General features: G+C 42.2%; 10 non-coding genes across 10 annotated transcripts; all 10 read left to right on the forward strand.

Annotated features, from left to right (window-relative positions):
* The first annotated feature begins 23 nt into the window (after window positions 1–23).
* On the forward strand, window positions 24–96 carry TRNAV-AAC (transfer RNA valine (anticodon AAC)). Its single transcript has one exon. It is a non-coding gene; the product is annotated as a tRNA-Val (tRNA).
* Window positions 97–1,552: 1,456 nt separating this feature from the next.
* TRNAV-AAC (transfer RNA valine (anticodon AAC)) lies at window positions 1,553–1,625 on the forward strand. Its single transcript has one exon. It is a non-coding gene; the product is annotated as a tRNA-Val (tRNA).
* Window positions 1,626–3,018: 1,393 nt separating this feature from the next.
* TRNAV-AAC (transfer RNA valine (anticodon AAC)) lies at window positions 3,019–3,091 on the forward strand. Its single transcript has one exon. It is a non-coding gene; the product is annotated as a tRNA-Val (tRNA).
* Window positions 3,092–4,484: 1,393 nt separating this feature from the next.
* Window positions 4,485–4,557, forward strand: TRNAV-AAC (transfer RNA valine (anticodon AAC)). The gene has a single exon. It is a non-coding gene; the product is annotated as a tRNA-Val (tRNA).
* A 1,456-nt stretch (window positions 4,558–6,013) lies between these two features.
* On the forward strand, window positions 6,014–6,086 carry TRNAV-CAC (transfer RNA valine (anticodon CAC)). Its single transcript has one exon. It is a non-coding gene; the product is annotated as a tRNA-Val (tRNA).
* A 299-nt stretch (window positions 6,087–6,385) lies between these two features.
* Window positions 6,386–6,458, forward strand: TRNAV-AAC (transfer RNA valine (anticodon AAC)). The gene has a single exon. It is a non-coding gene; the product is annotated as a tRNA-Val (tRNA).
* Window positions 6,459–7,508: 1,050 nt separating this feature from the next.
* Window positions 7,509–7,581, forward strand: TRNAV-CAC (transfer RNA valine (anticodon CAC)). Its single transcript has one exon. It is a non-coding gene; the product is annotated as a tRNA-Val (tRNA).
* Window positions 7,582–14,780: 7,199 nt separating this feature from the next.
* TRNAV-CAC (transfer RNA valine (anticodon CAC)) lies at window positions 14,781–14,853 on the forward strand. Its single transcript has one exon. It is a non-coding gene; the product is annotated as a tRNA-Val (tRNA).
* A 299-nt stretch (window positions 14,854–15,152) lies between these two features.
* Window positions 15,153–15,225, forward strand: TRNAV-AAC (transfer RNA valine (anticodon AAC)). Its single transcript has one exon. It is a non-coding gene; the product is annotated as a tRNA-Val (tRNA).
* A 690-nt stretch (window positions 15,226–15,915) lies between these two features.
* Window positions 15,916–15,988, forward strand: TRNAV-CAC (transfer RNA valine (anticodon CAC)). Its single transcript has one exon. It is a non-coding gene; the product is annotated as a tRNA-Val (tRNA).
* The last annotated feature ends 508 nt before the right edge of the window (window positions 15,989–16,496 follow it).

The raw sequence follows: 16,496 nt of genomic DNA on the forward strand, positions 1-16,496 counted from the left end.
CGAAAGGGATGTGCCCAGCTGTAGTTTCTGTAGTGTAGTGGTTATCACGTTCGCCTAACACGCGAAAGGTCCCCGGTTTGAAACCGGGCAGAAACATTGCTTTCGTTTCGTTTTGGATTCCTTTTTGTTAGAATGCGGCTTTTCGAAGTCTCTTTGCAAATTTCAAGTGCATCTGTTCTTTTTGTCATATTCCCTACAATGAGAGAAGGGTTTTGTGCAAAAATCACCGTCGACAAAAGCAAAACTCATGCTCGCTGTACTTTCAGAGATGGATTTTCTACTAAAAATGCAAGAAAATCATGTTTACTCACATGAGCGACCAGCTTGCTGAATAGAGTTGTGGCGAAAGTGACCTCGCCACTGGTTTTTGGAGAGGAATATTTGCCAACCTTTTGCTCTGTGACTATGGCCCCTTTTAATTTGTTTTGGCTGAGAGACCCTATTTGTGGCCATTGGGACTTTAGACAATGGTTCTTCGAACTCCCGAACAGTCGACGTGGCCGCCATTCGACATTGGAACACGCGGTGGCGGCCATCTTGTTCGCATTGACTTAAACCACGAATAGACTTCAAGGGGACTTTGCCGCGAATGCCCTGGAGCTATTTTCGGCATGAAAACATCGCGGTTCCCGGTCGGTCCTCCAGCGGTACTTAGCCGCCAATCTATGGAACTGTTTTGGGCATGAAATCCCGGGTTCGCCTGGGCAAAATTATGACTTCTATGAAATTTCTGAACCCCTGATCTGATCTGGGTGATTTTCGGATATGTCTCTCACCCAGATCAGAGCTGTCGGGTGATGTAACATTTATGGGGATATGTTGTGTTTTGGGCCACTTATGGTACTTTAGAAAAATGTGCGTTTTTTATTTTTTCTGCCTGGGGATAATTAAGTTAATGCATTAACTGCCTTAATTATATCACAGGCAGAGGGGAGGGATTGTTTACTGTATGTGTGTAGGTTTGGAAATGATTGACTGGACAGATCAAACTTTTGCCAAGAATACAATTTCACATCAACAGACTGTTTTCTTCTTCTATGTATGTTGAAGGAAATAGGCATTTGAATCTGGGGACTTTTTAAATACGATGGGTATGCAGCAAACACATTCCCCCAATTTTCCTGCGCAAAGTAGGCATTGTGCCAGTTTCTGTAGTGTAGATTTTCGGATATGTCGCTCACCCAGATCAAAACTGTCGGGTGATGTAACATTTATGTGGATATGTTGTGTTTTGGGCCACTTATGGTACTTTAGAAAAATGTGCGTTTTTTAATTTTTTTCTGCCTGGGGATAATTAAGTTAATGCATTAACTGCCTTAATTATATCACAGGCAGAGGGGAGGGATTGTTTACTGTATGTGTGTAGGTTTGGAAATGATTGACTGGACAGATCAAACTTTTGCCAAGAATACAATTTCACATCAACAGACTGTTTTCTTCTTCTATGTATGTTGAAGGAAATAGGCATTTGAATCTGGGGACTTTTTAAATACGATGGGTATGCAGCAAACACATTCCCCCAATTTTCCTGCACAGAGCCGGCATTGCGGCAGTTTCTGTAGTGTAGTGGTTATCACGTTCGCCTAACACGCAAAAGGTCCCCGGTTCAAAACCGGGCAGAAACATTGCTTTTGTTCCGTTTTGGATTCCTTTTTGTTAGAATGCGGCTTTTCGAAGTCTCTTTGCAAATTTCAAGTGCATCTGTTCTTTTTGTCATATTCCCTACAATGGGAGAAGGGTTTTGTGCAAAAATCACCGTCGACAAAAGCAAAACTCATGCTCGCTGTACTTTCAGAGATGGATTTTCTACTAAAATGCAAGAAAATCATGTTTACTCACATGAGCGATCAGCTTGCTGAATAGAGTTGTGGCGAAAATGACCTCGCCACTGGTTTTTGGAGAGGAATATTTGCCAACCTTTTGCTCTGTGACTATGGCCCCTTTTAATTTGTTTTGGCTGAGAGACCCTATTTGTGGCCATTGGGACTTTAGACAATGGTTCTTCGAACTCCCGAACAGTCGACGTGGCCGCTATTCGACATTGGAAGACGCGGTGGCGGCCATCTTGTTCGCATTGACTTAAACCACGAATAGACTTCAAGGAAACTTTGCCGCGAATGCCCTGGAGCTATTTTCGGCATGAAAACCTCGCGGTTCCAGGTCGGTCCTCCAGCGGCACTTAGCCGCCAATCTATGGAACTGTTTTGGGCATGAAATCCCGGGTTCGCCTGGGGAAAATTATGACTTCTATGAAATTTCTGAACCCCTGATCTGATCTGGGTGATTTTCGGATATGTCTCTCACCCAGATCAGAGCTGTCGGGTGATGTAACATTTATGGGGATATGTTGTGTTTTGGGCCACTTATGGTACTTTAGAAAAATGTGCGTTTTTTATTTTTTCTGCCTGGGGATAATTAAGTTAATGCATTAACTGACTTAATTATATCGCAGGCAGAGGGGAGGGGTTGTTTACTGTATGTGTGTAGGTTTGGAAATGATTGACTGGACAGATCAAACTTTTGCCAAGAATACAATTTCACATCAACAGACTGTTTTCTTCTTCTATGTATGTTGAAGGAAATAGGCATTTGAATCTGGGGACTTTTTAAATACAATGGGTATGCAGCAAACACATTCCCCCAATTTTCCTGCGCAAAGTCGGCATTGTGGCAGTTTCTGTAGTGTAGTGGTTATCACGTTCGAAACCTGGCAGAAACATTATTTAATTTTTGCTAAATCTGCTGACGTTACAAGTCTTCTGAATTGGAAATGCACCTGCTTGACTATGAATCCAAAAATCACGTATACTCGGCAAGACGTAAGCGATCTGTTAGCTGAATAAAGTGGTTTCCAAAAACCTGAAGCTAATGTTGTCTGAGAAAAAGCTGAATTGCACTCATTAAATCAGCATGCGCCACGTGCAAGTACCGAATGCAAGACAGCATTTTCTGTCTTGCATTCAGTGCTCGCACATGGCGCATGCTACTCCGGTCTCGAAAGAGATGTGCCCAGCTGTAGTTTCTGTAGTGTAGTGGTTATCACGTTCGCCTAACACGCGAAAGGTCCCCGGTTCGAAACCGGCCAGAAACATTGCTTTTGTTTCGTTTTGGATTCCTTTTTGTTAGAATGCGGCTTTTCGAAGTCTCTTTGCAAATTTCAAGTGCATCTGTTCTTTTTGTCATATTCCCTACAATGAGAGAAGGGTTTTGTGCAAAAATCACCGTCGACAAAAGCAAAACTCATGCTCGCTGTACTTTCAGAGTTGGATTTTCTACTAAAATGCAAGAAAATCATGTTTACTCACATGAGCGATCAGCTTGCTGAATAGAGTTGTGGCGAAAGTGACCTCGCCACTGGTTTTTGGAGAGGAATATTTGCCAACCTTTTGCTCTGTGACTATGGCCCCTTTTAATTTGTTTTGGCTGAGAGACCCTATTTGTGGCCATTGGGACTTTAGACAATGGTTCTTCGAACTCCCGAACAGTCGACGTGGCCGCCATTCGACATTGGAAGACGCGGTGGCGGCCATCTTGTTCGCATTGACTTAAACCACGAATAGACTTCAAGGAAACTTTGCCGCGAATGCCCTGGAGCTATTTTCGTCATGAAAACCTCGCGGTTCCAGGTCGGTCCTCCAGCGGCACTTAGCCGCCAATCTATGGAACTGTTTTGGGCATGAAATCCCGGGTTCGCCTGGGGAAAATTATGACTTCTATGAAATTTCTGAACCCCTGATCTGATCTGGGTGATTTTCGGATATGTCTCTCACCCAGATCAGAGCTGTCGGGTGATGTAACATTTATGGGGATATGTTGTGTTTTGGGCCACTTATGGTACTTTAGAAAAATGTGCGTTTTTTATTTTTTCTGCCTGGGGATAATTAAGTTAATGCATTAACTGCCTTAATTATATCACAGGCAGAGGGGAGGGGTTGTTTACTGTATGTGTGTAGGTTTGGAAATGATTGACTGGACAGATCAAACTTTTGCCAAGAATACAATTTCACATCAACAGACTGTTTTCTTCTTCTATGTATGTTGAAGGAAATAGCCATTTGAATCTGGGGACTTTTTAAATACAATGGGTATGCAGCAAACACATTCCCCCAATTTTCCTGCGCAAAGTCGGCATTGTGGCAGTTTCTGTAGTGTAGTGGTTATCACGTTCGAAACCTGGCAGAAACATTATTTAATTTTTGCTAAATCTGCTGACGTTAGAAGTCTTCTGAATTGGAAATGCACCTGCTTGACTATGAATCCAAAAATCACGTATACTCGGCAAGACGTAAGCGATCTGTTAGCTGAATAAAGTGGTTTCCAAAAACCTGAAGCTAATGTTGTCTGAGAAAAAGCTGAATTGCACTCATTAAATCAGCATGCGCCATGTGCAAGTACCGAATGCAAGACAGCATTTTCTGTCTTGCATTCAGTGCTCGCACATGGCGCATGCTACTCCGGTCTCGAAAGGGATGTGCACAGCTGTAGTTTCTGTAGTGTAGTGGTTATCACGTTCGCCTAACACGCGAAAGGTCCCCGGTTCGAAACCGGGCAGAAACATTGCTTTCGTTTTGTTTTGGATTCCTTTTTGTTAGAATGCGGCTTTTCGAAGTCTCTTTGCAAATTTCAAGTGCATCTGTTCTTTTTGTCATATTCCCTACAATGAGAGAAGGGTTTTGTGCAAAAATCACCGTCGACAAAAGCAAAACTCATGCTCGCTGTACTTTCAGAGATGGATTTTCTACTAAAAATGCAAGAAAATCATGTTTACTCACATGAGCGACCAGCTTGCTGAATAGAGTTGTGGCGAAAGTGACCTCGCCACTGGTTTTTGGAGAGGAATATTTGCCAACCTTTTGCTCTGTGACTATGGCCCCTTTTAATTTGTTTTGGCTGAGAGACCCTATTTGTGGCCATTGGGACTTTAGACAATGGTTCTTCGAACTCCCGAACAGTCGACGTGGCCGCCATTCGACATTGGAACACGCGGTGGCGGCCATCTTGTTCGCATTGACTTAAACCACGAATAGACTTCAAGGGGACTTTGCCGCGAATGCCCTGGAGCTATTTTCGGCATGAAAACATCGCGGTTCCCGGTCGGTCCTCCAGCGGTACTTAGCCGCCAATCTATGGAACTGTTTTGGGCATGAAATCCCGGGTTCGCCTGGGCAAAATTATGACTTCTATGAAATTTCTGAACCCCTGATCTGATCTGGGTGATTTTCGGATATGTCTCTCACCCAGATCAGAGCTGTCGGGTGATGTAACATTTATGGGGATATGTTGTGTTTTGGGCCACTTATGGTACTTTAGAAAAATGTGCGTTTTTTATTTTTTCTGCCTGGGGATAATTAAGTTAATGCATTAACTGCCTTAATTATATCACAGGCAGAGGGGAGGGATTGTTTACTGTATGTGTGTAGGTTTGGAAATGATTGACTGGACAGATCAAACTTTTGCCAAGAATACAATTTCACATCAACAGACTGTTTTCTTCTTCTATGTATGTTGAAGGAAATAGGCATTTGAATCTGGGGACTTTTTAAATACGATGGGTATGCAGCAAACACATTCCCCCAATTTTCCTGCGCAAAGTCGGCATTGTGCCAGTTTCTGTAGTGTAGATTTTCGGATATGTCGCTCACCCAGATCAGAACTGTCGGGTGATGTAACATTTATGTGGATATGTTGTGTTTTGGGCCACTTATGGTACTTTAGAAAAATGTGCGTTTTTTTATTTTTTTCTGCCTGGGGATAATTAAGTTAATGCATTAACTGCCTTAATTATATCACAGGCAGAGGGGAGGGATTGTTTACTGTATGTGTGTAGGTTTGGAAATGATTGACTGGACAGATCAAACTTTTGCCAAGAATACAATTTCACATCAACAGACTGTTTTCTTCTTCTATGTATGTTGAAGGAAATAGGCATTTGAATCTGGGGACTTTTTAAATACGATGGGTATGCAGCAAACACATTCCCCCAATTTTCCTGCGCAGAGCCGGCATTGCGGCAGTTTCTGTAGTGTAGTGGTTATCACGTTCGCCTCACACGCGAAAGGTCCCAGGTTCGAAACCTGGCAGAAACATTATTTAATTTTTGCTAAATCTGCTGACGTTAGAAGTCTTCTGAATTGGAAATGCACCTGATTGACTATGAATCCAAAAATCACGTATACTCGGCAAGACGTAAGCGATCTGTTAGCTGAATAAAGTGGTTTCCAAAAACCTGAAGCTAATGTTGTCTGAGAAAAAGCTGAATTGCACTCATTAAATCAGCATGCGCCATGTGCAAGTACCGAATGCAAGACAGCATTTTCTGTCTTGCATTCAGTGCTTGCACATAACGCATGCTACTCTGGTCTCAACAGGGATGTGCACAGCTGTAGTTTCTGTAGTGTAGTGGTTATCACGTTCGCCTAACACGCGAAAGGTCCCCGGTTCAAAACCGAGCAGAAACATTGCTATTGTTCCGTTTTGGATTCCTTTTTGTTAGAATGCGGATTTTCGAAGTCTCTTTGCAAATTTCAAGTGCATCTGTTCTTTTTGTCATATTCCCTACAATGGGAGAAGGGTTTTGTGCAAAAATCACCGTCGACAAAAGCAAAACTCATGCTCGCTGTACTTTCAGAGATGGATTTTCTACTAAAATGCAAGAAAATCATGTTTACTCACATGAGCGATCAGCTTGCTGAATAGAGTTGTGGCGAAAGTGACCTCGCCACTGGTTTTTGGAGAGGAATATTTGCCAACCTTTTGCTCTGTGACTATGGCCTCTTTTAATTTGTTTTGGCTGAGAGACCCTATTTGTGGCCATTGGGACTTTAGACAATGGTTCTTCGAACTCCCGAACAGTCGACGTGGCCGCCATTCGACATTGGAAGACGCGGTGGCGGCCATCTTGTTCGCATTGACTTAAACCACGAATAGACTTCAAGGAAACTTTGCCGCGAATGCCCTGGAGCTATTTTCGGCATGAAAACCTCGCGGTTCCAGGTCGGTCCTCCAGCGGCACTTAGCCGCCAATCTATGGAACTGTTTTGGGCATGAAATCCCGGGTTCGCCTGGGGAAAATTATGACTTCTATGAAATTTCTGAACCCCTGATCTGATCTGGGTGATTTTCAGATATGTCGCTCACCCAGATCAGAGCTGTCGGGTGATGTAACATTTATGGGGATATGTTGTGTTTTGGGCCACTTATGGTACTTTAAAAAAAATGTGCGTTTTTAATTTTTTTCTGCCTGGGGATAATTAAGTTAATGCATTAACTGCCTTAATTATATCACAGGCAGAGGGGAGGGATTGTTTACTGTATGTGTGTAGGTTTGGAAATGATTGACTGGACAGATCAAACTTTTGCCAAGAATACAATTTCACATCAACAGACTGTTTTCTTCTTCTATGTATGTTGAAGGAAATAGGCATTTGAATCTGGGGACTTTTTAAATACGATGGGTATGCAGCAAACACATTCCCCCAATTTTCCTGCGCAAAGTCGGCATTGTGCCAGTTTCTGTAGTGTAGTGGTTATCACGTTCGCCTCACACGCGAAAGGTCCCAGGTTCGAAACCTGGCAGAAAAATTATTTAATTTTTGCTCAATCTGCTGACGTTAGAAGTCTTCTGAATTGGAAATGCACCTGCTTGACTATGAATCCAAAAATCACGTATACTCGGCAAGACGTAAGCGATCTATTAGCTGAATAAAGTGGTTTCCAAAAACCTGAAGCTAATGTTGTCTGAGAAAAAGCTGAATTGCACTCATTAAATCAGCATGCGCCATGTGCAAGTACCGAATGCAAGACAGCATTTTCTGTCTTGCATTCAGTACTTGCACATGGCGCATGCTACTCCGGTCTCAACAAGGATGTGCACAGCTGTAGTTTCTGTAGTGTAGTGGTTATCACGTTCGGCTAACACGCGAAAGGTCCCCGGTTCGGAACCGGGCAGAAACATTGCTTTTGTTCCGTTTTGGATTCCTTTTTGTTAGAATGCGGCTTTTCAAAGTCTCTTTGCAAATTTCAAGTGCATCTGTTCTTTTTGTCATATTCCCTACAATGGGAGAAGGGTTTTGTGCAAAAATCACCGTCGACAAAAGCAAAACTCATGCTAGCTGTACTTTCAGAGATGGATTTTCTACTAAAAATGCAACAAAATCATGTTTACTCACATGAGCGATCAGCTTGCTGAATAGAGTTGTGGCGAAAGTGACCTCGCCACTGGTTTTTGGAGAGGAATATTTGCCAACCTTTTGCTCTGTGACTATGGCCCCTTTTAATTTGTTTTGGCTGAGAGACCCTATTAGTGGCCATTGAAACTTTAGACAATTGTTCTTCGAACCCCCGAACAGTCGACGTGGCCGCCATTCGACATTGGAACACGCGGTGGCGGCCATCTTGTTCGCATTGACTTAAACCACGAATAGACTTCAAGGGGACTTTGCCGCGAATTCCCTGGAGCTATTTTCGGCATGAAAACCTCGCGGTTCCCGGTCGGTCCTCCAGCGGCACTTAGCCGCCAATCTATGGAACTGTTTTGGGCATGAAATCCCGGGTTCGCCTGGGCAAAATTATGACTTCTATGAAATTTCTGAACCCCTGATCTGATCCGGGTGATTTTCGGATATGTCTCTCACCCAGATCAGAGCTGTCGGGTGATGTAACATTTATGGGGATATGTTGTGTTTTGGGCCACTTATGGTACTTTAGAAAAATGTGCGTTTTTTATTTTTTCTGCCTGGGGATGATTAAGTTAATGCATTAACTGCCTTAACCCCTTAACGACGAGTGACGGACGAGGTCCGTCACACGGGGGAATGCGTTAATGACGAGTGACGGACCTCGTCCGTCACGCGTTAAAATTAACGCCGCGATCGCGCAGTGCCGGCGATCGCGGGGTTAATGCTGTTGCTGGGTCCCTCCGAGTCAGGGGCAGACCGGCAGCAGCAAATCCGGATATCCCAGCCCATGTGATCGCTGTGATAGCCAGTCACAGCGGTCACAATGCTGCTGGGATATCTGATCCGCCTCCCTCCACCTCGTGTGGGTTTGTGAAGTGGAGAGAGACGGATCGGTGCTACATTGTGTCCCTGATTTATTGCAGAGTTATACTTAAGTATAAAATTCACCTTTGTGGAGTTAAAAAAAAAATTAACCCTTTCCCTGCTGCTTGATCACTGCTAGCAGTGATCAATATACAGGTCACAGTACTCTACTGTGATCTATTTTTTTTTTTTACTTTCAAGGGTTAATTTTTAGGTTTTTTGTAACCCTAAGGGGTTAAATTTTATTATTTGATTTTATTAATTTGTGATTTAGTTATTTTGGTGGGTGGAATTTAGTGGGAATTGGGGTATAAAAAAAAAAAAAAAAAAAAAATATATTTTTTTTTTGTTAGAGTTTTGTTAGCTGTGTTAGCTGTATTAACAATGTTTAGAAAGTATAGCGCGGAGGAGGCTTATGCCCTGTTAGCGGCAGACTCAGAGGCGACTGACACTGCCTCAGAGAGTGAAGCAGGGAGTGACGCAGGGGATGCAGGGGACATGGACTATGTGCCAGATACTGCAGGACCATCAGGAGAAATCGACGATTCCCCTAATGCTGACCATGGCGCAGATGACTGGGTACCCCCTAATAATTTTTCCCCAGACATCCCAGTGTTTACAGGCAATCCTGGCATACAGGCGGACCTGTCTGCCTATAGTGCGCTGGATGTTATGCAGCTGTTCTTGGGGGATGAGATTTTTGGGGAGATAGTCACCCAGACTAATCTCTATGCGGAGCAATATCTGGCACGCAATCCAGACTCTCTTATCTCTAGGAAAGAGAGATGGTACCCAACCAGTGTGCCAGAATTTAAACAATTCTGGGCACTGACCATGTTAATGGGGCTAATTAAAAAGCCCACAATTAGGATGTATTGGGCTAAGCATCCTATTTGCAATACTCCTATTTTTGCCGAGACAATGACAAGGGAAAGATATGAAGACATACTAAGATTTATGCACTTTAGTGATAACAACAAGTGCCCCCCAAAAGGTGATCCGCAGTATGATCTTCTTTACAAACTACGCCCTTTAATTGCCCACTTTAACCGTAAATTTGCTGCTATATATACCCCCAATAAAAACATTTCCATTGACGAGTCCCTAATGAAGTTTAAGGGAAGACTGGGGTTTAGACAATATATCCCATCCAAAAGATCCCGATATGGGATCAAATTTTATAAACTATGTGAAAGTGGCAGTGGCTACGTATACACCTTCCGTGTATACGAAGGAAGGGATAGCCACCTTGATCCCCCAGGTTGCCCAGATACAGTAGGGACAAGTGGAAAAATTGTCTGGGACTTAATAATGCCACTACTTAATAAAGGTTATCATCTATACATCGATAACTTTTATAATAGCATCCCACTGTTACAAATGTTGTATTGCTTCGAGACCGTGGCCTGTGGCACTATTCGGAAGAGTCGCACAGGTTTCCCAAAGGCTCTAGCGAACAAAAAAATGAAAAGGGGGGAAACAGCAGCTCTCTGCCAGAATGAACTGCTGGCACTCAAGTACAGGGATAAAAAGGATGTTTTCATCTTAACCACCATCCATGGTGAAAACACTCGGAGGGTCGCAGTTCGTGGCAGAGACGAATATAAACGGGTGCCAGTCTGCATAAGGCAATATAATCGGCATATGGGGGGCGTTGACCTGTCCGATCAACTGATGCAGCCATATTTGATCATGAGAAAGACCAGGGCATGGTATAAAAAAGTGGGCATATACCTTTTGCAGATGGCAATCCACAATGCCTTTGTTATTTTTAAAAAGGCAAATGCTGGGCTGAAAAGCACTTTTCTTTCTTTCCAGTTTGAGCTAATTTCTAAGCTGCTAGAATGCCACACAAGGAGACCATCAGTGGAGCCTAGCAGAAGAATGGAGGCAGGTCACTTCTGCTTTAAGATTCCACCAACCCCTAAAAAACAAAACCCCCAGAAAAGGTGCAGGGTGTGTTACAAGAGGGGCGTAAGAGTTGAGACCAGCTATTACTGCCCTGATTGCCCCTCTCAGCCCGGCCTATGTATTGGCCATTGTTTTAAAATTTTTCACACCCAGGCCGAATAAGTAGACCAGTTTTGGGGTGTGATTTTTGGTTACCGAATCTTGGCTTTGTCTACCGTTTATCCTGTCTTCTCTGATCCTTGACCTCGGCTTGTCCTATCGTTGTTCCGTTTCTCTTTACTCCTTTGACCTCGGCTTGTACCTTGACAATTCTCTGCTTGTATAGCCCGGCCATTCTAAGGACCGGTATTACAAGTTTCTCTCTCTGTGTTCTCTCTCTTTGTGGTCTGTCTGTGTTTTGGTTTCGGAATCCATGACAGCTTTGCCCGGGACGCAGATAACTGTGTACTACCCCCGGATAAGTTTACCCCAACTATTCTGTATATGGGGGTATCATTGCACTAAGATGACATAGCTGAGCAACATATTAGGTGTTATACTGCCGTAGCACACATAAGGATAGCAAAATATACAGTAGCATCTCCAAGTGTGTGTCAAAAAGGCAGAAAAAATGCTAATTGCAACTAGACTTGGTACAAACTAACAAAAAAATGATCCTACACTAAGGTTTAGAATATACCTTTTGAAATACCCTGGGGTGTCTACTTTAAGAAATGGTAGGCCTTTGTGGGGTAGTTTGAATTTAATACCTGCTAAGATGCTTGGAAATTGCACATAGGCCCAGCGTCAAAATTCAAAGTTCGGTAAAAACTGATATGGCTTGGTCTCCTATATGGCACTGTAGCTTCACAAAATAGTCCCAAAGACATACAATAGGGGTGTCATTTTACTCATAAGACTTAGCTGAACATAATTTGGGGGGTATGAACTTAGTGGCACATGTGAAATATACAAAATGCCCAGCACAAATGCAATCCATATGTAAAAAACGCACAAAATAATTTTATACCACATACTTTGGCATCTATTGGTGAAAAAATGGGGGCATGTTAAGGCACAATATGCACCTTATGAGATACCCTGGAGTGTCTACTTTTACAAATGGTAGGCCTTTGTGGGTTTTTTTTGAACAGTCAAACTGTTATAATACCCCAAATGGAAGCATAGGCTCATTAAATCCGTCTCTCAAAATTCTACTGTGAATACTGAAAAGGACAGGTCTCCTATATGGCACTGTAGCTTCACGAACTAGTGCCAAAGACATACAATGGGGGTGTCATTTTACTCAGAAGACTTAGCTGAACATAATTTGGGGGGTTTGAACTTAGTGGCACATGTGAAATATACAAAATGCCCAGCACAAATGCAATCCATATGTAAAAAACGCACAAAATTATTTTTTACCACATACTTTGGCATCTATTGGTGAAAAAATGGGGGCATGTTAAGGCACAATATGCACCTTATGAGATACCCTGGAGTGTCTACTTTTACAAATGGTAGGCCTTTGTGGGTTTTTTTTGAACAGTCAAACTGTTATAATACCCCAAATGGAAGCATAGGCTCATTAAATCCGTCTCTCAAAATTCTACTGTGAGTACTGAAAAGGACAGGTCTCCTATATGGCACTGTAGCTTCACGAACTAGTGCCAGAGACATACAATGGGGGTGTCATTTTACTCAGAAGACTTAGCTGAACATAATTTGGGGGGTTTGAACTTAGTGGCACATGTGAAATATACAAAATGCCCAGCACAAATGCAATCCATATGTAAAAAACGCACAAAATTATTTTTTACCACATACTTTGGCATCTATTGGTGAAAAAATGGGGGCATGTTAAGGCACAATATGCACCTTATGAGATACCCTGGAGTGTCTACTTTTACAAATGGTAGGCCTTTGTGGTTTTTTTTTGAACAGTCAAACTGTTATAATACCCCAAATGGAAGCATAGGCTCATTAAATCCGTCTCTCAAAATTCTACTGTGAGTACAGAAAAGGACAGGTCTCCTTTATGGCACTGTAGCTTCACGAACTAGTGCCAAAGACATACAATGGGGGTGTCATTTTACTCAGAAGACTTAGCTGAACATAATTTGGGGGATTTGAACTTAGTGGCACATGTGAAATATACAAAATGCCCAGCACAAATGCAATCCATATGTAAAAAGTGCACAAAATTATTTTATACCACATACTTTGGCAACTATTGGTGAAAAAATGGGGGCATGTTAAGGCACAATATGCACCTTATGAGATACCCTGGAGTGTCTACTTTTACAAATGGTAGGCCTTTGTGGGTTTTTTTTGAACAGTCAAACTGTTATAATACCCCAAATGGAAGCATAGGCTCATTAAATCCGTCTCTCAAAATTCTACTGTGAGTACTGAAAAGGACAGGTCTCCTATATGGCACTGTAGCTTCACGAACTAGTGCCAAAGACATACAATGGGGGTGTCATTTTACTCAGAAGACTTAGCTGAACATAATTTGGGGGGTTTGAACTTAGTGGCACATGTGAAATATACAAAATGCCCAGCACAAATGCAATCCATATGTAAAAAATGCACAAAATTATTTTTTACCACATACTTTGGCATGTATTGGTAAAAAAATGGGGGCATGTTAAGGCACAATATGCACCTTATGAGATACCCTGGAGTGTCTACTTTTACAAATGGTAGGCCTTTGGGGTTTTTTTTCGAACAGACAGACTGTTATAATACCCCAAATGGAAGCATAGGCTCATTAAATCCGTCTCTCAAAATTCTACTGTGAATACTGAAAAGGACAGGTCTCCTATATGGCACTGTAGCTTCACGAAATAGTGCCAAAGACATACAATGGGGGTACCGTTGTACTCAGCAGAAGTAACTGAACACATAATAAAACTTTGTACAGGAATAGCACACACCAACTTTACAAAATACACATGAGAAGTTCTTTGTTGTACGTTTGTGTGCGAAAACCCCCAAAAAACACAATTTTACTCCAATATTTAGCAGAGGTTGGCGGTAAAATGGCTACGTAGAAAGTGTCAAAACAACCTTAGGTAAATAGCCTGTGGTGTCTACTTTATATAAATATATACTTTTGTGTGGCAATTTTGTTTTCTTTTATGGCTATTAGGCTTACAAGACAAACATACCAAATTCTAAAATCGCTCCACATAAAAAGTGTATTTTACTCCTTGTGCTTTGTGACCTGTAACTACCAAAAAAAACTGAAAATCCCAGACACATTATATATTCTGTAATTCAGAACAACTAAATGAATTTATTTTTAATTACTTTCCTTAACCTGCACTAATTATGTACACATTATTATTGCAAAAACTGTAAAAAAAACACACAAAAATTCATTTTTTTGCATATTTCTGTATTTTTTTAATAATAAATAAGCATTTATATATATATGTGTTACATCAAATTAAAGCCCTTTCTGTCCTTTAAAAAACGGTATATAATATGTGTCGGTGCAATGAATAAGTAAAAAGCAAATTGCAGTTGAACGCAAATAGCAAAAAATGCAAAAAATGCCGTTGTCATTAAGTGAAAGACAAGCTTCTGAAGCTCTGTCCTTAAGGGGTTAATTATATCACAGGCAGAGGGGAGGGATTGTTTACTGTATGTGTGTAGGTTTGGAAATGATTGACTGGACAGATCAAACTTTTGCCAAGAATACAATTTCACATCAACAGACTGTTTTCTTCTTCTATGTATGTTGAAGGAAATAGGCATTTGAATCTGGGGACTTTTTAAATACGATGGGTATGCAGCAAACACATTCCCCCAATTTTCCTGCACAAAGTCGGCATTGTGGCAGTTTCTGTAGTGTAGTGGTTATCACGTTCGCCTCACACGCGAAAGGTCCCAGGTTCGAAACCTGGCAGAAACATTATTTAATTTTTGCTAAATCTGCTGACGTTAGAAGTCTTCTGAATTGGAAATGCACCTGCTTGACTATGAATCCAAAAATCACGTATACTCGGCAAGAAGTAAGCGATCTGTTAGCTGAATAAAGTGGTTTCCAAAAACCTGAAGCTAATGTTGTCTGAGAAAAAGCTGAATTGAACTCATTAAATCAGCATGCGCCATGTGCAAGTACCGAATGCAAGACAGCATTTTCTGTCTTGCATTCAGTGCTTGCACATGGCGCATGCTACTCCGTTCTCAACAGGGATGTGCACAGCTGTAGTTTCTGTAGTGTAGTGGTTATCACGTTCGCCTAACACGCGAAAGGTCCCCGGTTCGGAACCGGGCAGAAACATTGCTTTCGTTCCGTTTTGGATTCCTTTTTGTTAGAATGCGGCTTTTCAAAGTCTCTTTGCAAATTTCAAGTGCATCTGTTCTTTTTTTTTTTGACTTAAACCACGAATAGACTTCAAGGGGACTTTGCCGCGAATTCCCTGGAGCTATTTTCGGCATGAAAACCTCGCGGTTCCCGGTCGGTCCTCCAGCGGCACTTAGCCGCCAATCTATGGAACTGTTTTGGGCATGAAATCCCGGGTTCGCCTGGGCAAAATTATGACTTCTATGAAATTTCTGAACCCCTGATCTGATCCGGGTGATTTTCGGATATGTCTCTCACCCAGATCAGAGCTGTCGGGTGATGTAACATTTATGGGGATATGTTGTGTTTTGGGCCACTTATGGTACTTTAGAAAAATGTGCATTTTTTATTTTTTCTGCCTGGGGATGATTAAGTTAATGCATTAACTGCCTTAATTATATCACAGGCAGAGGGGAGGGATTGTTTACTGTATGTGTGTAGGTTTGGAAATGATTGACTGGACAGATCAAACTTTTGCCAAGAATACAATTTCACATCAACAGACTGTTTTCTTCTTCTATGTATGCTGAAGGAAATAGGCATTTGAATCTGGGGACTTTTTAAATATGATGGGTATGCAGCAAACACATTCCCCCAATTTTCCTGCGCAAAGTGGGCATTGTGGAAGTTTCTGTAGTGTAGTGGTTATCACGTTCGCCTCACACGCGAAAGGTCCCAGGTTCGAAACCTGGCAGAAACATTATTTAATTTTTGCTAAATCTGCTGACGTTAGAAGTCTTCTGAATTGGAAATGCACCTGCTTGACTATGAATCCAAAAATCACGTAGACAATGGGACTTTAGACAATGGTCCTTCGAACTCCCGAACAGTCGACGTGGCCGACATTCGACATTGGAACATGCGGTGGCGGCCATCTTGTTCGCATTGACTTAAACCACGAATAGACTTCAAGGGGACTTTGCCGCGAATGCCCTGGAGCTATTTTCGGCATGAAAACCTCGCGGTTCCAGGTCGGTCCTCCAGCGGCACTTAGCCGCCAATTTATGGAACTGTTTTGGGCATGAAATCCCGGGTTCGCCTGGGCAAAATTATGACTTCTATGAAATTTCTGAATCCCTGATCTGATCTGGGTGATTTTCGGATATGTCGCTCACCCAGATCAGAGCTGTCGGGTGATGTAACATTTATGGGGATATGTTGTGTTTTTTTTAAATACGATGGGTATGCAGCACATTCCCCCAATTTTC

This window comes from Pelobates fuscus, chromosome 2 (genome assembly GCF_036172605.1).
Source record: "Pelobates fuscus isolate aPelFus1 chromosome 2, aPelFus1.pri, whole genome shotgun sequence".
Classification (NCBI taxonomy): domain Eukaryota; kingdom Metazoa; phylum Chordata; class Amphibia; order Anura; family Pelobatidae; genus Pelobates; species Pelobates fuscus.